The following is a 23,250-nucleotide window of genomic DNA, read 5'->3' as shown; positions in this document are numbered from 1 at the left end:
CGTTTTAATATATTTCTTTATATATCATACTTTATTACTTGGTTAGCTTGGTCTCCCTATTGTGTGCTTTGGGAATGAAATAGCTATGCCATTTAGGAAAGTAATTCTATGAGACCTATTCTCCAAAGAGCTTTTCCCCTTCATAGACCAAGCACGTGTTGTGTTGAAATCTCTTCAATAGAGCAACAATATGAAGAGATCCAGGGCATTGTAAAATGTGGAAGAAGAAATGTATTCTACACTAGTGAGAAGTATTACAATTAGTTATAGAATACTCAGCCTTGACTCATCCTCATTATTCTGAGACAATATGAAGGTATTTTTGAATATTTATGTTAATTAATAAATTCATCAGTCAGCTATTTTATTTAGAACCTATAGACTGTTTTTTAATCATCAATGAATGCTTAAAAAATGCTAAAGGTCAGTTGAGGTTTTCGTTTGTCTTTTCCCAGCTAGTGGTACTTAATGTAGAGAGAATTTTTTTTTGAAACTCAGCATTGATTGTGATGCAAAACCAATTTACTCTTCTGGTAGTGTTTGGTGCATCTATATTAAATCCATGCTACTCAAAGTGTGTTCCATGGAGTAGTGCCATGATCACCAACTGGAGATCTTTTAGAAATTGCAGAATCTCTAGCTCCATCCAATGTCTACTGAATCAGAATCTGCATTTTAACAAGATCCCCTGGTAATTCATATGCACATTAAAGTCTGAGAAGAATTGATGTATAGGGAAATATACAACTTCATGTACAACTTAGATTCGAAGAACTAGTAGTCATAGAAAAGATGCCGTGAATTTCCTTTTGTCCATTTTCACATGTATAAAGAAATATGTAACTGAAGTATTACCTGGGAAATATGCATCAGTTTTACTACATTATCTCATTGAAAGGATAGCTACACCTATGTGATGGGTAAAATTGTTGAGTCTGAGTGAATCTGTTACCGGACAGTTGACCAGAATCATGTCAATGTCACAAGAAAATTTTCATGAATAAACAGTGAAGGCAATGAAGTAATGACTCAAGTTTATTGGAAGTAAAGTACACTCATAAAAGTGAAAGTACACTCTCAGACAGAAGAGGGGGCAGACTCAAGAAGGAGCTGCGCCTTTTTTTTTTTCTGGGATTGGGGCTTTATTGATCTAACTAAGGGGTGGGATATTCATGATTTGGGGTGGTCGCTTGATAGAAAGAAGGTGGTTTTCCTTGGAATCAAGGAGACACTCTTTTCTTGCTATGTTTGATTTTTACAGAACTACCATGGCGTCAGATGCCTAATGGGTACAGCGTTAACTGCAATGTTAATTTATTATAATAGCTGTACAATGAGGGAAAAATTAAGCCAAGAGTGAATGGGGCCTAGTCTGCACATATGTCTTTGTGAGAAAGACCACCTGTGTCTCTGGGTCAGGATGTTGTGGACTTTGAGCCCCTCTAAGGGGCTATTAGGGCTCATGGAGATCACATCTGCGCTCCTATGGGTTTCTTGCTTTCCTGCTCATATCTTCATTTTTCATACCTTATTCTACTGAAAACACAGTTCCTACTTTTCATATACAGTCATTTTATTTTATCCTTTTTATTTCTAGTAGTTTTGTAAAAATAATAGCTCTTTTATAAATCAGTGTTTGCTACAGCAGTCTATATATTTTTTTTACAGTTGACATTCAATATTACTTTATGTTAGTTTCAGGTATACATCATAGTGGTTAGACATTTATATAACTTATGAAGCGAACCTGTCCAATTAGTCTAGTACCTACCTTGCACCATACATAGTTATTAAAATATAATTGACTATATCCCCTATGCTGTACTTTACATCCTCATGACTGTTTTGTAACTTCCAATTTATACTTCTTAATCCTTTCACCTTTTTCACTCAGTCCCCTAATTTTCCTCTCATCTGGCAACCATCAGTTTGTTCTTCGTATCTATGAGTCTGTTTCTGTTTTGTTTGTTTATTTGTTTTAATCTTCAGATTCCGCATATAAGTGAGATCATATGGTATTTATCTTTCTTTGTCTGACTTATTTCCCTCAGCGTAATACCCTCCAGGTCCATCCGCGTTATCGTGAATAATAAGATTTCATTTTTTTTTCTGGATGAGTGATATTCCATCGTATATATGTACCACTTCTTCTTTATTCAATTATCTGTTGATACGAACTTAGGTTGCTTCCATATCTTGGCTATTGTAAATAATGCTGCAGTGAATATAAGGGTATATATATCTTTTTAAATTATTGTTTTGGTTTTCTTCAGATAAATATCCAGAAGTGGGATTGCCGGATCACCTGGTAGTTCTATTTCTAATTTTTGAGAAATCTCCATACTATTTTCCGTAGTGGCTGTACCAGTTTGCAGTCCCACCAACAATGTATGCGGGTTCTATTTTCTCCACATCCTCACCAACACTTGCTGTTCTTTGATTTATTGATGATAGCCATTCTGCCAGGTGTCAGGTGATATCTCATTGTGGTTTTAATTTGCATTTATCTGATGGATAGTGACCTTGAACATCTTTTCATATGTCTATTAGCCATCTATATTTCCACTTTGGAGAAGTATCTGTTCAGGTCTTCTGCCCATTTTTTAATTGGATTTTTTTGTTTTTTTGTTGTTGAATTGGACAAGTTCTTTATATAGTTTGGATATTAACCTTTTTCAGATGTATCATTAGAGAATATCTTCTCCCAAACAGTAGGTTGTCTTTTTGTTTCGTCGATGGTTTCCTTTGCTGTACAAAAAAATTTTACTTTGATGTCGTCCCATTTGTTTATATTTTCTTTTATTTCCCCTGCCTGAGGAGATATATCTGAAAATAAATTCCTGTTAGTAATATCAGAGAGTTTACTGCCTATATTTTTTTCTAGAAGTTTTATGGTTTCAGCTCTTACGTTTAAATCTTTAATCCATTTCGAGTCTATTCTTGTATAGGGTATAAGAAGGTGGTCCAGTTTCTTTCTTATTTATTTATTTATTTATTTTTTGCATGGATCTGTATAATTTTCCCAACACTATTTATTAAAGAGACTGTCTTTACCCCATTGTATATTCTTACCTCTTTTGTCATATATTAAATGAGTGTAAAGAAGTGGATTTATTTCTGGGCCCTCTTTCTGTTCCATTGATCAATATATCTGTTTTTATGCCAGTACCATGCTGTTTTGATTACTGTAGACTTGTAGTATAGTTTGATATTAGGTAGTGTGATACCTCCAACTTTGTTTTTCTTTCTTAACATTGCCGTGGCTATTCAGGGTTTTTTGTTTGTTTGTTTGTTTTTGTTTTCGTTTTTGTTTTTGTTTTTTTATGGTCCATATAAATTTTAGGATTATTTGTTCCAGCTCTCTGAAAAATGCCATTGGTATTTTGATAGAGATTACAGTGAATCTATAAATTACTTTGGGTAGTATGGCCATTTTAACGATGTCGATTCTTCCTACCCATGAGCACGGTATATGCTTCCATTTATTTCAATGTTCTTCAATTTAATTTTTCAATGACTTATAATTTTCTGAAAACAGGTTTTCTACCTTCCAGATTAATGTGATTCCCAGGTATTTTATAGTTTTCAATGCAATTGTAAATGAGATTGTTTTCTTAATTTAACTTTTATACTTGGTGTATAAAAATGCCACTGACTTCTGAATATTTATTTGGTAACCTGAATATTTACTTGGTAACAGTTTTTGGGTGGAATCTTTATGGTTCTCTCTATATAGTATCATATAATCTACAAATAACGAGAGTTTTACTTCTTCCTTTCCCATTCAGATGCCTTTTATTTCTCTCTCTTGTCTTATTGCTGTGTCTGAGACTTCCAATACAGTGTTGAAGAGGAGTGGTGAAAGTGGGCATCCTTGTCTTGTTCCTTGTCTTGTTCTTAATGAACATGCTTTCAACCTTTCCTAATTAAGTATGATGTTAGCTGTAGGTTTGTCATATATAGCCTTTATTGTGTTGAGGTATGTTCCCTCTATCCCCACTTTGCTGAGAGGTTTTATTATAAATGGATGCTGGATTTTGCTGAACACTTTTTCTGCATCTATTGATATGATCATATGGTTTTTATCTTTTGATTTGTTAATGTGGTGTATCACATTAATTAATTTGCAGATACTGTACCAACCTTGCATCCCAGGAATAAATCCAACTTGATCATGGTGTAGGATATTTTTAATATATTGCTGAATTTGGTTTGCTCATATTTTATTGAGGAATTTTGCATCAATGTTCATAAGATATATCAGCTTATAGTTTTCTTTTTTTGTAATGTCTTTGTATGGTTTTGGAATCAAGGTAATGGTGGCCTCATAAAAGGAGTTAGGAAGCCTTTCCTCTTCTTGAACTTTTTGGATTAGTTTGAGAATAGGTGATAATTCTTAGAATGTTTGGTAAAATTCGAATATGAAGGCATCTGGTCCATGACTTCTGTTTTTTTGAGAGCTTTTTGATTACTGATTCGATTTAATTGGTGGTAATCGGTCAGTTCCGATTTTCTGTTTCTTTTTAACTCCGTCTTGGGAGATTGTATGTTTCAAGGAATGTGCCCATCTTTTTCCAGATCGTCCAATTTGTTGGTATATAATTGCTCGTAGTATTTTCTTATGATCCATTGTATTTGTGTGGAGTTCATGGTTATTTTTCCTCTTTCATTTCTGATTTTATTTATTTGAGTCCTCTCTCTTTTTTCTTTGATGAGTCTGGCTAAAGGTCTGTCAATTTTGTTTATCCTTCCAAAGAACCAGCTCTTGGTTTCATTAATCTTTTATGTTGTTTTTCTAAACTCTATTTTATTTATTTTTGCTCCGATTTTTATTATTTCCTTCTTTCTATTCACTTTGGGGTTTATTTGCTGTTCTTTTTCTAGTTCTTTTAAGTGTAAGTGAGATTGTTTATTTGAGATTTTTCTTGTTTCTTGAGATAGGCCTGTATTGCTATGAATTTCCCTCTTAGGACTGCTTTCGCTGAGTCCCATAAAGTTTGATTCATTGTGTTTTTATTTTCATTTGTCTCTAGGTATCTTGATTTCTTCCTCAATCTCATTAATAACCCATTTATTGTTTATTAGCATGTTATTTAGCTTTTATGTGTTTGTGTATTTTTCAGTTTTTTTTTTCTTACAGTTGATATCTGGTTTCATACCATTGTGATCAGAGTAGACAGTTGATATGATTTCTTAAATTTATTGAGACTTGTTTTGTGTCTTTCCATGTGGTCTATCCTTGAAAATGTTCTGTGTGCATAAGAAGAATGTATATTTTGCGACTTTTTGTTTCTTACTATAGCCTTTGTTTCAAAGCCTATTTTATCTGATATAAGTATTGCTTCTTTGGGGTAAAATACTCTGAAAATATTTATTAAATCCATCTGTTCTAGTGTGTCTTTTAGGCCCATTGTTTCCTTGTTGATTCTTTGCCTGGAAGACCTGTCCATTGGTATCAATGGGGTGATAAAGCCTCCTACTATGACTGTATTACTATTAATCTCTTCTTTTATGTCAGTCAATAATTGATTTATCGATCCCTTTATCATTATATAATGTGCCTTTTTGTCCCTTACTATAGCCTTTGTTTTAAAGTCTATTTTATCTGATATAAGTATTGCTACCCCGTTTTTTTTTTTCCATTTCCATTTGTGTGAAATATCTTTTCCTATCCTTTTACTTTCAGTCTGTGAGTGTTATTTGATCAGAAGTGAGTCTCTTGTAGACAGCATATGCATTGGTCTTGTTTTCTTATCCATTCGGTTACCCTATGTCTTTCGATTGGCGTATTTAATCTATTTATATTTAAAGTAATTACTGATAGATACATTGTTACTGCCATTTTACTACTGATATTTGTTATTTCCATTTTATTTATTACTTCTTCTCTTTTTAAAGAAGACCCTTTAACATTTCTTGTAATACTGGCTTGTTGGTGATGAATTCCTTAAGCTTTCTCTTGTCTGGGAAGCTCTCTAGATCACCTTCCATTTTAATCGAAAGCCGTGCTGGGTAGAGTATTCATGGTTGTAGATTCTTGTTTTTCATAACTTTACATATTTCTTGCCATTCCCTTCTGGCCTACACACTTTCCATCGAAAAGTCAGTAGACGTTCTTATTGGGGTACCATTGTAAGTAACTAGCTTCCTTTCTCTTGCCGCTTTTCAGATTCTCTCTTTGTCTTTGACCTTTGGCATTTTAATTATGATGTGTCTTGGTGTAGGTCTGTTTGAATTCCTCTTGTTTGGGACTCTCTGTGCTTCCTGAACTTGAATGTCTAATTCTTTTGCCGGGTTAGGGAAGTTTTCTGTCATTATTTCTTCAAATAGATTCTCAATCCCCTGCTCTCTTTCTTTCCTTTCAGGTACTCTTATGATCCAGATATTTTTATGCTTCATGTTGTCCCAAATGTCTCTTAAATTCTCCTCATTGTTGTTAATTGTTTTTTTTCTTTTTGTTGTTCTGATTGTGTGCATTCTGCTACATTGTCTTCCAGTTCTCTGATTTGATCTTCTGCTTCATCCAATCTACTGTTGAATCCTTCTAGTGTATTCTTCATTTCAGTTATTGTATTCCTCATTTCTGTCTGGTTTGTTTTTATGGTTACTATGTACTTTTTTATGCTGTCGAGCTTCTCATTGTGCTCATCCATTCTCCCCATAAGTTCATTGAGCATTCTTATAACCATTATTTTGAACTCTATCTCTGGTAGGTTGCTTGCCTCCATTACATTTAGCTAATTTTCTGGAGTTTTCTCCTGTTGTTTCATTTGTGGCATGTTTTTTTGTTTTCTCATTTTATTAGCCTCTCCATGTTAATTTTTATGTGTCAAGAATATTTGTTTCATCTCTCAGCCTTAACCAGATGGCCTGATGTGACAGGCATCCTGTGTCGCCCAGTGGTGGACTCTCCCTAATCTCTTATGCCGGGGTTGTGTATGATCTTCTGTTGTCACCAAGCCCTTATTGTTATTAGTGGGTGGAATTAACGCTCAGGCTGACTAATTGTAGGAATTGGCTGCACCCACAGGTAAGAGTTGCTGTGTGGGGGCTGACTCCACTGAGTGAGATTTGCCCTAGCAGGCCCGTGTACTTGTTGCAACCACCCTTTATGTGTATCACTAATGGGACTAGTCAGGAGTTTCTACCTTGAGGTCTGGTGCCAGCCTCCTGGTGCATTGGTTTTGTAGCCCCTTGGGAGGGGGTCCCCCACAGACCAAGTTCAGCCACGGCTTTTGATTGCTCAGGGCTACCTTGTGAGAACTACAAATCGATCAGCAGATGTTGCCTATGTTGGATCTATAGGTAAGTCGAAGAGACAACACTGGAGGCAGCGGTTGGTTATCCCCCATCCCTGACCGATGGCAGTTTGGCAGAGGGACCAGTTATCCTCAAGGCCTGACATTGCCTGTCACTTGCCTGTAAGTCTCTGAAACTGGATGAGCCCCTGGGTGATATGCATGTTGGGTAGCGCAGGGACCCTCGGAGTCTCCTGGGTCTATTGAATAAATTTCACCCTGCCACTGTATTGTCAGTTTACATGTCAGTGCTGTCTCTGTGGCTCCCTGTACAAGTTTCCACTCGTAGGAAGGTCAGCTGCTCCCCACCCTGGGCCTAAATGCACTACCCCATGGCAGGGGCAGCTGCCTATCAATGTGCAGTGGGCACTTTGTGCATTGAATGGGGCAGGAGCTCAGGGAGTCAAGGGTCATCAGGCCAGTACAGATCCCTGTAATCCCTTCAAGAGATATTACAGCTCGTATAGGCAGCAGTGGTCTGTCCACAACTGTTTTCCTCGAAATGCGCTCACTGCACTAACCAAAGTCTGTCGCTTGTGCTGACTGCACAACTCCAGAGCCAAGCAGGGCACAAGATGCTGCTTGTCAATGGGCTGCCAGCACTTTGTGACTTGGGTGAAGCGGGATCTCCGGGAGACAAAGTCTGTACGGCCAATACAGCCTCAGTTTTGCTGAAATTTCTGTGTCTGGGTGTTTCCCCTGTAGACATAGATCACAGTGAAAGCAGCTGCCATCTAGGGTGATCCCACAGACCCCTGCGCTCCCTGCACTCAATATTGGAACTCTTGCAGGCAGCAAAAGTCTGTCTGCCGTTGATTTCTATTCAGTGCCTACCCCTGCGCCAACCAAAGTTTGTTGCCTGTGTGGATTGGGAGTTCAGGGGAAGGGAGGGGGAGGGCTGTGGCAATTAACTGTCAATGGGCCATTTGGGGCAATTTGTGGGTAGGTTGGGGCGGGGTCTCAGACAATGGCAGTCAGATCAAAAGAGCCTCAGTCTTGTTGCAAATTTGGTAACTGTACATTTCCGCATAAGTCCCAGATCACAGCAAGACCAACTGCTGTCTGGAACTGACCCACAGGACTCCAATATCCACCCAAGTTCGTGTTGGAAGCAGTGATCTGCCTGCCCCTATCTTGGAAATTTGGCTCACAGCACTGGCCACCCTCTGAGAATGCTTGGCCCTGAATTTGAGCAGGGCTTGGCAGCCATCCAGCAACTAATGCCCCGGACAATCTGCTGGTTGGGCAGAGTGGGCTGATCTCCTCTGACCAGTGCTTCCTAATGGTTCTGTGGGAGGGGTCTGCACAGTCAAGCTGGTGTGGTTTGTAGATTGCCTGGTAGAGTAGCCGGACTAAGGCACAAAGGTGGCTGCACTTCCAGCCCTCGTTCTGGCACCAGGTAATGCAGACTTTCTCAGAATGAATCCCATGTAAGCCTCTGACCAACCACCTGTGTCCCAGGTGAGTGTCCACAGGTCAGAAAGCCTGTGCTCGGGTCCTTCAAAGGGATGTCTAGGGATTCAGTCTCCTTTCGTCTCACCCGGATGGCCGGAATCCCCTACAATCAGAGTTCAGAGTTATTGGAATCTCCTCTTTCCTGGGCTGGGACCCTGGGTTGGGGAGCACCCAGATGAGACCAGGACCCCACTCTCCTTCAGGAGAGCCTCTACAGCCTCACTCTCCCTCCCGATGATCTACCACCTGTGGATACGGGTCCAGCCCGGTTCGGGACTTTGCTCCTCCTACCGGCTTCGATGTGGCTTCTTTATATTATCAGACGTAGATGTTATGATCAGCTGGATTTCAGGTGATTCTCCATGTTGATTATTTTATAATTTGGTTGTAATTTCAATGCAGACTTAGGAGGAGACAAATCCTGCTTTTACCTAATCTGCCATCTCCCCACTTCCTTTTTTTTTTTTTTGATGATGGTTTCCTTTATTGTGCAATTTTTTTTTTTTAGTTTGATGTAATCCTGTTTGTTTGTTTGTTTTTATTTCCCTTTCCCAAGGAGAAACATAAGAAAAAATATTACTAAGAGCAATGTCAGAGAGTTTACCAGCAGTCTGTATTTTTTTTAAAGTCTTTTTTCTTTAGTTTCTGTGGGCAATGTTTTGGTTGTCTACTAGGGTGTTTACATTTTAAAAACCTGACAAAATAACCAAGTTTTCGCTTAGGCTTTTTTGAGGTTAATTCTTATTGAAAAAATGTTCCTTGTATTAGGGATCTGTGGGCATGGGGCGGTTTATCCCTTTACTCATCAATCATTGTAACATCCTCTTCATTTTCATCACTTTCTTGGAGTTTCTGCCTCTTGAATTCCACCTCTTAGTTCTAATTAGGCTTTCTTAACAAATTCCAGGACCTTAATCTACAGCATCTTGTGTCTTCCTACTTTTGCAAAACAGCATATAAGGTCTCAAAGTTATTGTTCTTTTCTCCTACTTTGTTTGCCATTCCCAATGCTAGCAGAGTAGTAGATTACTACATGTCCTCTAATCTCAACTCTTCTTTCAACTTTCTAACTTGAGTTTCAGTTTCTAATTGGGCAGCAGAGACCAGCTTAACTACCCACAGTAGAGAGTATCCTACTGTGGCAAACATTTATTTCCCTTCTTTGCCAAGTGTGCTATGTGTAGTTCCTCAAACAAGTGCTTTAAAGCAGCTGGCATTTTCAGGGTATCCCCATTCTCGCATGTGGTGTACAAGTGTCTGATGTATGGGTCATCCCTTCCCACATAGAGATCAATGGCCAATGTGTGATAACCCCATGGATGTCTCTTTCCCAAAGCCCATTGCTTCTGTCTCCTGGATTGCTCACCAATTATTGCTTCACAGACCTGGTTAGCAGCTTCTCAGGTATAATCTGAAAATGGCTTCTGTATATTAATGACAGGGAGAGACAGAAGACAGAGGCAGATTGAGAGGTGGCAGGCTTAATAAATAAAAGAATTTACTTACAAGGCTTGTCTTGGGTGGCTGTAAGATTGCTAGATTTATGCACCTGCTTGCCAGCATCTTTAAAGTTTATATAGAGACCTTAACTGGGTTCACTCATTTACCCACTCCAGGTAGTTTCAATATCACATTTATATCTCATGGCTGTACCCTTGGAGCAGCTTCTGGGAGTGGGGGAGGCAAGCAAAATGCACAGTACAATGACAGAATAGAGGTTGAGGAGACTCCAAATGCCTGGGTCTTTTTCGCAGGCAACAGATGGTCATGTATTCTGATGACTTCTCCCATCAGTGTCAGTTCATTATTGTATATTTAATCAAACTTTTGCTAAATAAAACAATTTAATAACTTGTTTTTAATAGAATAACTCAATTTAATATGATGTTCTTTTATTTTTAATATTAAATTATGAAGAACCATCCACATATGTAGACACCATGCCCATTAGTATTGTGCTTAATTTTGCCATTCTTTAAAATTTTAAAGTTCGAACTCTTATCATGTAGAAGGGGACATAGGATCAGTCTGCCTTTTGCCACAATAATATAATAATATATATTTTCTCAATTTGAGGATTATTACAAATGATGTCAGAGTGTTATAAAAATGTTAACTATTAAGAAAAATAGTTTATTACATAGCATATTATATTTTACCAAATATTTTAATGTAGATAATTCATCATGTGAAGAAGAGTAGGACAGGTTTTTTGTTTTTGATTTTTAAAATAATTTTAATTTTATTTTTTCTTTCTTTTTTAATTTTTAAATTTTATTTATTGCTAATTTCAAATATACAGTACATTGGTTAGACATTTATATAGTTTATTAAACAATCCCCCTAGTTGCTCTTTCCTCTGGCTTTCCATCTAGCCATTACATTAATGCTAACTGCATTCCCTATGCTGTGCTCCCCATCCCCATGACCATTTACCAACTACTGATTTGTACTTTTTTAACCATTCACATCTTTCTCTCAGCCCCCCAACCCCCGCCCCTCTGGCCATCACCAGATTATATTCTGTATTTGTGAGTCTGCTTTTGATTACTTTGTTCTTTTTGTTCCTTAGATTCTGCATATAAGTGAAATCATATGGTACTTATCTTTGTCTGACTTATTTCACTCAGCATAATAACCTCTAGATCCATGCATGTCATTGAGAATTGTAGGGTTTCTTTTTTTAATGGCTTAGTAATATTTCATTGTATATATGAACTATAGCTTCTTTATCCAATCATTTGTTGATGGGCATTTAGAGTGTTTCCATATTTTGGCTATTATAAATTGTGCTGCCATGAATATAGGGATGCACAGATCTTTTTTCTCTTTCAAACTTTTTTTTCTGGCTTTATTGAAATATAATAGAAAATTAGTTGCTTTGTATTTACATTGCACAATTCGATGAGTATTTTTTTTTCAGTTATAGTTGGCATACAATAATATACCAGTTTCAGTTATCTAGCATACTGATCATAGGTCCACATAACTCACAAAGTGATCACCCACTAAATCTGGTACCCCTCTTTCTCTTACGTATTTATTACATTATTAACAATCTTCCCCATGCTAAACTTTACATCTCCATGTCTATTCTGCAAATATCCCTTTGTACCTCTTAATTCCTTTGCCTTTTTTTCTATCACCCCACACCACTCTGATTTAGTAGCCCTCAAAATATTCTCTGTATCTATGAGTTTATTTCTGCTTTTGTCATTGTTGTTGTTTATTTTGTTCTTTAGATTCAACATGTACATAAAATCATGCAATACTTGTCTTTCTCTATCTTACCCATTTCATTCAGCATAATACTCTGTAGGTCCATCAAGGCAATATCTTTTTCCAATTCCTTTCTTTTAGTCTGCGTGTGTCCTTTAAACTAAAGTGAATCTCTTGGAGACAGCATATGTAGGGATCTTGTTTTCTTATCCATCCAGCCACTCTGTCTTTTGCTTGGAGTACTTAATTTAATTTTGAGGTACTTGTTGATAGGAATGTAGTTGTTACCATTCTTTATTCCTGTTTTTGATACATGTTTTTTCTTCTTAAAGAAGTCCGTCCAATATTTCCTGTAATACTGGCTTGGTGATGATAAATTCCTTTAGCTTATTTTTGTCTGGGAAGCCCTTTATCTGTACTTAAACTCTAAATGATAGCCTTGCTGGATAAAGTATTCTTGGTTGTAGATCCTGGGTGTTCATCACGTCGAATATTTTGTGCCAAGCTCTTATGTCCTGCATAGTTACTTTTGAGAAATCAGCTGCCAGTCTTATGGGTGCTCCCTTGTAGGTAACTAACTGTTTTTTTTCTTGCTGCTTTTTAAGATTCTTTCTGTGTATTTAACCTTTAGCATTTTAATGATGCTGTGTCTTGGTGTGGTCCTCTTTGGGTTCCTAGTTTTTGGGACTCTCTGAGGTTCTTGGGGTTTTATGTCTATTTCCTTCACCAGGTGAGGGAAGTTTTCCATCATTATTTCTTCAAATAGCTCTTCAACATCTTCTTTTCCTTCTGGTACCCTTATGACATGGATATTTTTGCATTTAATTGTGTTCCATAGACTCCTTAAATTATTATTATAGTCTCGGCTTTTTTCTTGCTGTTCTGATTGAGTGTCCTTGGTTTCCTCATCCTCTATATAGGTCATTTGATCCTCTTCTTTATTCATTCTGTTTATTCTATTTAATATACTTTTCATCTCAAATAATGTGTTCTTCATTTCTAACTGGTTCCCTTTTATCATTTCCATTTCCATTTTTATGTTTTGTTTTGTTTTTTTTTTATCTCTTTGTTAAAGTTCTCACTGGTTCATCTACCTTTCCCCTAAGTTCATTGAGCATCTTTATAACTAGCATTTTGAACTCTGCATCTGTTTTCTTATTTGACTCCATTATTCCCGGATCTCTGTTATGTTCTCTCATATGGTTTCTGCTTCTTTGTCTTCCCATTTTGACTGTCTTTCTGTTCTTTCTATTTACTCAGCAAAGTTCTTAAATATCCCAGTCTTATTAGTGTGGCTTTGTGAGGTATGTATCCAGAGGCACAGTCCTGAGAGGGGTTCAGCTGTAGGACAGTTTTAGCCCCAGCCTGTGCCCCTGTGGGGCCACCTGATAAGATTCAACAAGCAATTCACAGATGCTGTGCTTATAGTTGCCTCAAGAAGCCACGCCAGAAACCACAGTCAGCTGCCACTAGTGTGATTCTAGGCAGTGTTCAGCAAGGGGAACCTGACTCGGCAAGGACACACTTGGATGTGGCTTGTGTGCGGCAGTGAGCTGAAGGAGGCGGAGTTTCAGGATTCAGGAGCGACCTTTGTTATCCAGTTTGGTGATGTCTCAGCTATGGCGCTGAGTCCGCACACTGGGAGGTGGGAGGGCTCAACAGAGGAACAATGAATACCGCCGGCATTTCCGTACAGAGCGAGTCTTGCCTCTGGCCCTCACTCCAACAACTCCGTGTCTTTCCGTAAGTTCCTGGTGCCCCCTGCACAGCCAACCTGGTGCTGGTGCTCTGAGCGAGCAGGTTCGTAACCGCAAAAGTGTGCTTGTGGACACGGTCTCTTTAAGAGACATCTGGTCTCTTTAAGAGGCATCTGCAACTGCCACTGCTATGGCCTCTGTCCCATTCAACTGCTCAGGACTGAGCAGCTTCATGTCCTCGCCCCGTCCTACCTCATCCTGTTGCAGGGTGATTTCTGATTTCTCTCCTTAGTTGTAGGTTTCATTCATCAAGATCCCAGGTGATTTTCCTTGCTGCTTGCTCCTTGTTTCCCTCACAACTTTGATTTGGCCACAAGAAAGATGAACAGAGTCCCTATCGTCTACGCCATTTTTTTTTCCCTCTCCTCAGGGGTGTATAGATCTTTACGAATTACTGCTTTGGTTTTCTTTGGATTAATACCCAGAAGTGCAATTGCTGGGTCAAAAGGTATAGCCATTTTTCATTTTTTGAGAAACCTCCAGATTGTTTTCCATAGTGGCTGTACCAATTTGCAATCTCACCAACAGTGTATGAGAGTTCCTTTTTCTCCACATCCTTGCCAACACTTGTTTCTTTTTGACTTATTGATGATAGCCATTCTGACAGGTGTGAGATGATATCCCAGATGTATCATAAGCGAGCATCATCTCCCATTCAGTCAGTTATCTTTTTGTTTTATTGGTTTCCTTTGCTGTGAAAAACTTTTAGTTTGATGTAGTCCCATTTGTTTATTTTTTCTTTTGTTTTCCTTGTCCAACAATATGTAACCACAAAGAAATTACTAGAAGCAATGTCAGAGAGTTTACTGCCTATGATTTGTTCTAGAAAATTTATGGTTTCAGGTCTTACTTGTAAGTCTTTAATCCATTTTGAGTTTCTTCTTGTAAATGGTGTAAGTGGTCTAGTTTCTTTTTTTCTTTCTTTTTTTTTTTTGCATGTTTCTGTCCTATTTTCCCAGCACCATTTATTGAAGATACTGTCTTTACCTTCACTGTATATTCTTGCCTCCTTTGTCATATTAAGTCAGTGTATTGGTGTGAATTTACTTCTGGGCTTGCTATTCTTTTTTATTGATCAATGTGTCTGTTTTTATGCCAGTGCCATGCTGTTTTAATTACTGTACTCTTGTAGTACAGTTTGGTATAAGGTAGTGTGATACCTCCTACTTTGTTCTTTCTCCAGACTACCATGGCTATTCAGAGTCTTTTATGGTTCCATATAAATTTTAGGATTATTTGTTCTAGCTGTCTGAGAAATACCATTGGTATTTTTATAGGGATTGCAGTGAATCTATAGATTGCTTTGGGTATAGTATGGCCATTTTAATGATATTGATTCTTCCTACCCATGAGCACCGTATATGCTTCCATTTATTTGAATCTTCTTCAACTTCTTTTTTCAATGACATAGTTTTCTGAGAACAGGGGGTTTTTTTGGTTTGCTTGTTTATTTTGTTTTTGTTGTTGTTGTTGTTGTTGTTGTTGTTGTTGTTTTTACCTCCTAGGTTAATTTGACTCCTAGGTATTTTATTGTTTTCGATGTAGTTGTAAATGGGATTGTTTTCTTAATTTCTCTTTCTGAAAGTTCGTCATTGGTGTATAAAAATGCCACTGTCTTCTGAATATTAATTTTGTATCGTGCTACTTAATACTGAATTTATTGATCAGTTCTAACAGGTTGACAGGGCTATGTCTCCTGATCTTCATAGAGTGGCCTTATGTAGTAGGTACCCTGTGGGGCCTAGTGGTACAGTCCACGGTCACCTGAGCTGGGTTCTCCACGTATGTCCCTTGTAAGGGTCGTGTGTACCCTCTTGTTGTAGTTGAGCCTTGGTTGCTTTTGGCACATTAGTGGGAGGGGTTGACCCTTGGGCTGATTGGTTGTTATGACTGGCTGTGACTACAGTAGAGGAGATGTTGTACAAGAGCTGACTCACCTTTAGCAGGGCTCTGGTAGCTGTGCAGTCTGCCTTTTGGGTGTGTCATCCTCAGATGTGACCCCAGATTGTGCTCTGGTTCAGACCGAACCTGGCCACTAGGCATGCATCCAGGACCTTCTGGAAAGGGCCTTGTCACAGGCCAAGTTCAGCCACAGCCTGTGCCCTGCCTGGGGCCTCTTGGCATGAACCACCAAGCAACCCGCAGATGGCCACCACACACACTGGGCTCGGACGTGCCTCAAGAAGCCAGGCTATAAACCAAGGCTGGCTGCACTAGTGCTGAGCTTGAGGCTGCTCAGCAAGAGATATGGGGTGAGCCGAAGTCAGATGCTACTTATTTAGGTTTTGTGAACCTTTGGGAGATTTTAAGAAAGTTGGCAGCATGAGCTAAGACAGGCATTCATATGGAAAAACCACTGAAGACGGCTTGGGTGGACCTGCAAATTGGGAGGGGTGAGGTATCAGGCAATCACCTGGGTGAGACAACCTGTGTTAGCCATGTTGATGGAATTCAGATACAGTGGCTGTCTGTGTCTATACATGGGGCCGAGGGAGGGCTCAACAAAAGAACAATGGATTCTGCCAACATTCTGTCTGGGAGAAAGCTGCTTCTCCCACGCTTGCCCTGAAGCCAGACAATTCAGTATGACTCTGGCTCCTTTAAAGCTGCTGCCCCAGCGCTGAAGCTTAGAGCATGCGAGTCCATCAGTGAGGAGGTTACTGTGCGTGGGCCCTTTGTGAGGAACCATTGTGACTCCTGCAGCCTTCTGACTCACTCAGCCACAATCTCTGCTGGTTTTCAGAGCCAGAAGTTATGGGAACTTTTCTTCCTGGCACTGGAACTCTGGGTTTGGGAGCCCGATGTGGGGCCAAGACCCCTTGCTCCTCTTGGGGGACCTCTGCAGCCAAGATATCCCTCCCTATTCTCAACCATCACCGTCGGATGTAGGACCAGCCCATTTTGCTTCTTTGCCCCTCTTACTTGAAGTGGTCTTGAAGTGGTCTCTTATGTTTTCCTCTAGTTAGAAGACTCTGTTCAGCCAGACTTCAGGAGACTCCCAGTGATGGTTGTTCTGTAGTTTAGTTGTAATTTTGATGAGATCGTGTGTGAGAGGAGGCAAACACAGCATTTGCCTACTCCACCATCTTGACCTTTTTTTTTTTTTAAATGCTATTGAGTTGCAATAATTAACCCCTTTCAGATATATGGTTTCAAATATTTTCTCCTATTCCATAGGTTGGTTACATTTTAATTGTGTTGATTGTTTCCTTTGATGTGCAGAAGATTTTTAGTTTGATGTAGTCTCGCTTGTCTATTTGTGCTTTTGTTGCCTGTACTTTTGGTGACATGTCCAAGAAATCATTGCCAAGACCAATGTTCAGAACCTCTTTCCCTGTGCTTTCTCCTAGAATTTTTACAGTTTCAGGTCTGATGTTTAAGTCTCTAATTTATTTTGAGTTGATTTTTTGGTATATGATATTCATACCTGTTGGGATGGCTATTATTAAAAAGCCAGAACATAACAAGTAGTATCAAGGGTGTGGAGAAATTGGAACACCTATATATTGTTGGTAGGAATGTAAAATGCTCAGCAGCTATGGAAAACAATATTACTATATGATTCTGCAATACCATTTTTGGGTATATATCCAAAAGTACTGAAATCAGGAACTTAAAGAAATATCTGAACTTCCATGTTTATTTGCAGCACTATTCACAATAGCTATGATATAGAAACCATGTGTCCATCAATAGATGAATAAAAAAAAGATGTAGTGTATACATACAATGAAATATTCAGCCTTAAAAACAAAGGAAATTCTGCTATTTGCAACAACATGGATGAATCTGGAGGGCATTATTCTAAGTGAAGCAAGCAAGTCACAGGGCAAATACTGCATGATTCAACTTAAATGAAGGATGTAAATTAGTCAAACTCACAGAATCAGAGAATGCAATAGTGGTTGCCAGGGGATAGAGAGTGAGAGAAATGGGGAGTTATTATTCAATGGGTATATAATTTCAGTTATATTATATGAATAAGTTCGAGAGATTCTGCTGTACAACATAGTACCTACAGTTAACAATACAGTATTATATACTTCAAACTTTGTTAACAAGATAGCTCTCATGTCAAGTATTCTTACCATAAAATAAACAAACAACGGACACAAGGAAACTCTGGGAAATGTTGGATATGTTGATTATATTAATTATGGTCATGGTATCATTGTTTCTTGCAGAACACCAAACTCATCAAATTGTACACATTATGTGCAGCTCTTTGTAAATCAATTATATCTCAATAAGGCAGTTAAAAATTGCAGCCTATCAAAATGTATAGAATGTAGCCAAAGCCATACTTAGAAATATATCTATAGCATTAATTGCTTCTATTTAGAAAAGAAGATCAAAGGTCAACAATCTAAGTTTCTGTCTTAAGAAACTAGAAAAAGAATAGAAAATTTAATCCAAGTAAAGCACAATGAAAGGAATACTAAAAGAAGAACAGAAATCAATGGAAATGATTACAGAAAAACAAAAGACCAAACTCAATAAAACCTAAAGCTAGTTATTTCAGATCAATAAAAGTGATAAGCCTCATGTCCAACTGACAAAGACAAATAAAAGGGAAGAAACAACAGACCATAGACACATTAAAAGAATAATAAGTAAATAACATAATAAACTTTACTCCTTTAAATTCAGCTACTTAGATAAAATGAACCAACTCTTTGAAAGACACAAACTACTAAAGCTCTCTCAAGAAGAAATATATATTCTAATGTAATTTGTAGTTTAAAACTTTCCAACAAAGAAAATCCCATGCTCAGATGGCTTCATTGTGATTTCTAACAAAGATTTAATGAAAAACAACAATTCTATGTAATCTTTTCTCAACGATATAAGTGGAAAATGGATCATAAACCTAAATGTTAAATTCAAAACTATAAAACTACTAGAGGAGAACAAAAGAAAAATTTCTGTGACCATGTGCTAGACAAATATTTCTTAGATACGGCACTAAAAGCACAATCCATAAAAAACTGATAAATTGGACTTATCAAAATTAAAAACTTCTTTGTGAAATACACTGTTAGTAAAATAAAAAGATAAGCCACGAACAGGGAGAAAATACATGCAAATCATATTTCTGATAAAAGGCTTGTATCCAGAATATGTAATGAACCATAAAATCTCTATAATTCATAAACAATCCAATTTAAAATTCTGCAAAATATTTGAACACTTCTACAAAGAAGATATATGTATGGCAAATAAGCATATTAAAAGATGCTCAACATCATTAGTCACTAGAGAAATACAAATTAAAACCACAATAATAATATACAATTATAAACGTATTAGAATGCCAAACTTTTTTTTTTAATCTGACAAATGCTCGTGAGGACATGAAAGAACTAAAATCTTCAAAGAATATTAATGAGAAAAGAAATTCATTCTTTTGAAAGCAAACTATTTTGAAAACAGTCAAGCAATTTTTTATAGTTACGTGTACACTTACCATATGACCCAGCAATCTCACTCCTAGTTATTTATTCAAGAGAAATGAAAACTTCTTTGCAGAGAAGAACTTGCACACAAATTTTTTAACAGCTTTATTAATAATAGGCCAGAACTTGAAACATCCCAAATGTCCTTTAATGAATGAATGAATGGATAAACCATGGTGAATTCATTCAGTGGAATACTACTCTGAATAAAAAGGAGGAAACTACTGATACAGACAACATAGATGAATCTCAAATGCATTATGTTAAATAAAAGAAGCTAGTCTTAGGAGAATACATATGTATGATTTCATCGATATGGCATTCTATAAAAGTCAAAATTATAGGAACAGATTAGTGGTTGCCAGAGGCTGAGGTGGCTGGAAGGATTGATTATAAGGAAGTAACATAAAGTAATTTTTTGGAGTGATAGAATTGTTCTGTATCTTGATTGTGGTGATTCCTGACTACAATATATGTTTGCCTTAACACATAAAACTGTTCACCAAAAGGTGATTTTTATGGTATGTAAATTTAAAAATGAATAATAACAATGGATAAAAAAGATAGTGTTAATAGACATATTGACCATGCTAAAGATATTCAAGGTGTTATATTAACCTAGGCTTAACTCTTTGTAAACACAGAATGCGATACATAGGTGATGTATTATCGAATTGTACACTTGAAACTTATATATAATTTTATTAACCACTGTAACCCCAATAAATAAAATGAAATAAAATAAAATAAAAATAAATGGCTTACACAAACTTCAAATTTTTAATATTGGAAATAATGTATTATATTTGAATTGGTGATGATTTTATGGACTCGTTCCAATTTTAAAATCAGATGTTTCAAGAATGAGTACTTATGAGTAAAATTTTGGTACTTTCCAAATGGTTTAACCAGTTAAATATTACTAGAGCATTATTAGAGTTGATTTTAAGTATGACGTCAAATATATAAAAACAATGTTAGAAATTTATCTGAAATATTTCCATGTGAAAATATAACCTTAGCCCTCTAGAACTTCTAAGGAAGCAATCATTCTGAGAAACTATTTTTCAATTACGTCTGAAGCAATAAATACAAAGTATTTTACTCATTATTCTTCTTGTTTGAATATAATATGCTGAGCATAATTTAATTTCTTCTCCATGGCTCAAGGTCATCATTAAAACACCAAATCCTAAAGCTGAGAGCAGCAACCTGAGAAATCTTAAACCTGAGTATGATAAACAAGAGCGCTTAGTTTTATAAATTATATAAATGTCTAACCAATGTACTGTATACTTGAAATTAATAATTAAATAAAATTATATATATGTATATATGTATGTTACAACTGTAACATGCTTTACAATTTAAGAAAAAATAACTTCACATATCCTAAATTATTTGTAACAACTCAGACTGGAAGGTAAAACAAGTCATGTAACCCAATATTTTACAGACTAGAAAATGGATGCCCATAGAAATTAAGTGATTTACCCAACAATTCACAAGAGTTGAGAGTGGGACATAGATTGTCTTATTCCTATGGTTGGCATGTGCTGAATGGGTGGTACAATGTAAAGAGTATTTATCTAGGATGTCTTGGAGTAAAGCCAAATCACTTGTTATTTCAGCACTTAATCCCTTAATTCAGTTACTCTCTCTACTCCAACCCAACAAACTTCAATTTCCATAGAACTAGTGGACTGTCATTTTATCTTCCACATACATAAGAACCCAACTTTTAAAATGAAGATTATTACAACTCTTTTCATGATTTGTGTGCAAATGGTGAAAAACCTTGGCTGTGTAGTCATTCAACATATTGCCACTTAATAGACCAAGATAACTATGGTGGGTGGAGATAATGACAAATGATCTTACTTTATCTAGTTGTTGTGGTAAAGAACTTTGTATAATTTGAAAGAAAAATAGTAGATCTCTTGAACAAAGTTGCCTTCTTGCTGTTGCTACTGAATTTAAGAGAAAAAATATAAAGGCACGGTATTGTCTATTTTTAGAGTTGTTGACTCCAGAAATCTGTTTAGTACTCTTCAGCTGTATTTGGCTATTGGTATCAATGGAGAAGAACGTGCTGTGCTTTTTAAGGTTTATATCATACATGGTTAAGTATAACACTTGTAGCCAACCAATAGGAAAACATTCTTATATTATTAAGGCAGGTATGTTCACACCTGGGGATCACCCATATCTTGTACTCTGGGCTTTCTGTATTAGTTACAGCCCTGCAGAGAAGGATCAGACCATTATACTGATTATGCATTAATGAATTTAAGTTTACTCGTCTCCTCAGAACTCATTCCAAAGTACCTTGCTTCTAAACCACACCAGATAATCTTCATCTTCTGGCTCCTCTTGTGACTGTAGCTGAACTCTTATGCAAACGAAACCCTAAATTTCTCTGAAAGCTAGCAGCCATGGTAGTAAATATTGCTTTGATGGATATTGTCCTCTGTCCCGAACATCCTTGAAAATTCAGTCAGATTGCAGATAAGAGATTCATATATCTACATTGGTGTATTTGAATGAGATTCCGTTTAGAAAGTTAGTGGAGTTATTTGTTTCTGAATGTTCTGGGGAGAAACTATACTCTCATCTTTCTGCTGCCCTCTCCCATATCCGATTTCTTTCTTTCTTTCTTTCTTTCTTTCCTTCCTTCCTTCCTTCCTTCCTTCCTTCCTTCCTTCCTTCCTTCCTTCCTTCCTTCCTTCCTTCCTTCCTTCCTTCCTTCCTTCCTTCCTTCCTTCCTTCCTTCCTTCCTTCCTTTATTTCTATTTTATTTTTTCATGGCAACATTGGTTAACGAAATCCAATAAGTTTCAGCTGTACTCTTTAACAGTAAGGCATATATATATTTACACTGTGTGTTCACTTCCCACAGTTATATTTTTTTCTGTCACCACATATTTGACTCCCTTTACTCCATCTACCTACCCCCTCCCCCCCACCCCCTACCCTCTGGTAACCACTAGTCTATAGCACATGTCCATGAGTCTGTGTTTGTTTGTCCTATTTATTTGCTGCTTTTAGGTTTATATCCCACATATAAGTGATATCATGTGATTTTCAACGTTTTCTGTCTGGATTATTTCGCTTAGCATGATTATCCTGAGGGCCATCCATGTTGTCTTTAATAGAATCTCCTAACATCAGTTAGGAAGGTATTTGTGTGGACAAGAAAGAAAGTCAGATGTACAAATTTTAATGGATGGCTATATGACTGTCTTTAATTTCTTTATGAGACTGCTTTTTTGTTTAAAATATTCAGAGAAAGGGTAATTATTTTTTATTTCCATGTACTTGATTGTTTCCATACCCAGTATACTAGAATAATTTCTATTTGGTTTGGCTTATGGTGTTTTTTGTTGTTGCCGTTTTCCTAATTTTGAAGAGATCTTTCCTTGGGAAGGGTTTTCTTTCTGTCTGTCAAATTTTAGCAATAACAATTTCAGTTTAACAGCTTTTAACAAGAACCTGAAATTGCCTTAATTTTATTACAAGTGTTCTTTTTTTTATAAATTGTGCTACTAGAATTTATCTTTTTGTCGTTGTTGTTCGAAAGCTTTTTTTTAATATTTGTATTTTAAAGATTAATATCAGTTTGTACATAAAAGAAGAATAGAATTTATCTTTTTAAAAAGAGTTTGACTGTCTTTTATTTATGAGAGTCACAGAGTTGTTTTCCCTTAATATTAAACACCTTGCTTATTGATGGGAAGGATAAAGTATATTTTTAAAATTTCTCTTATCTAATTATGATGGTGTCAATTTAAATAAAAAGTGTAATAGTTTTTATATGGTTTCTTTTTAGTAAAATGTACATGCGATTGAATTTTGATTTATATACTACAGTTATTAAAATTTATTTTGCTTATATTGCCTAAAGCAAAGAAATTTTTATAGTTATAAAGCCTTGTTTATTTTTAAACTTTAAAAATTATTTTATTTTAATATATAAAAAGAACCCCTTATCCCAGAATAAGGAAAAATAAAAGCACCCTTTTGTCCCAGAGCACAGCTTCTGACTGTAAGACATATGCCAGATGT

General features: G+C 36.7%; 1 protein-coding gene across 1 annotated transcript in view; it reads left to right on the top strand.

Moving 5' to 3' along the window:
* HDX (highly divergent homeobox) overlaps window positions 1–23,250 on the top strand; it is a 180,034-nt gene that overhangs the window by 4,850 nt on the left and 151,934 nt on the right. The gene's annotated exons all lie outside the window — the stretch shown is intronic.

Source organism: Pteropus vampyrus, unplaced genomic scaffold, assembly GCF_000151845.1.
Source record: "Pteropus vampyrus isolate Shadow unplaced genomic scaffold, Pvam_2.0 Scaffold63, whole genome shotgun sequence".
Classification (NCBI taxonomy): Eukaryota; Metazoa; Chordata; class Mammalia; order Chiroptera; family Pteropodidae; genus Pteropus; species Pteropus vampyrus.
The sequence above is the reverse complement of the archived record's forward strand: the minus strand, read 5'-3'. Positions and strand labels throughout refer to the sequence as shown.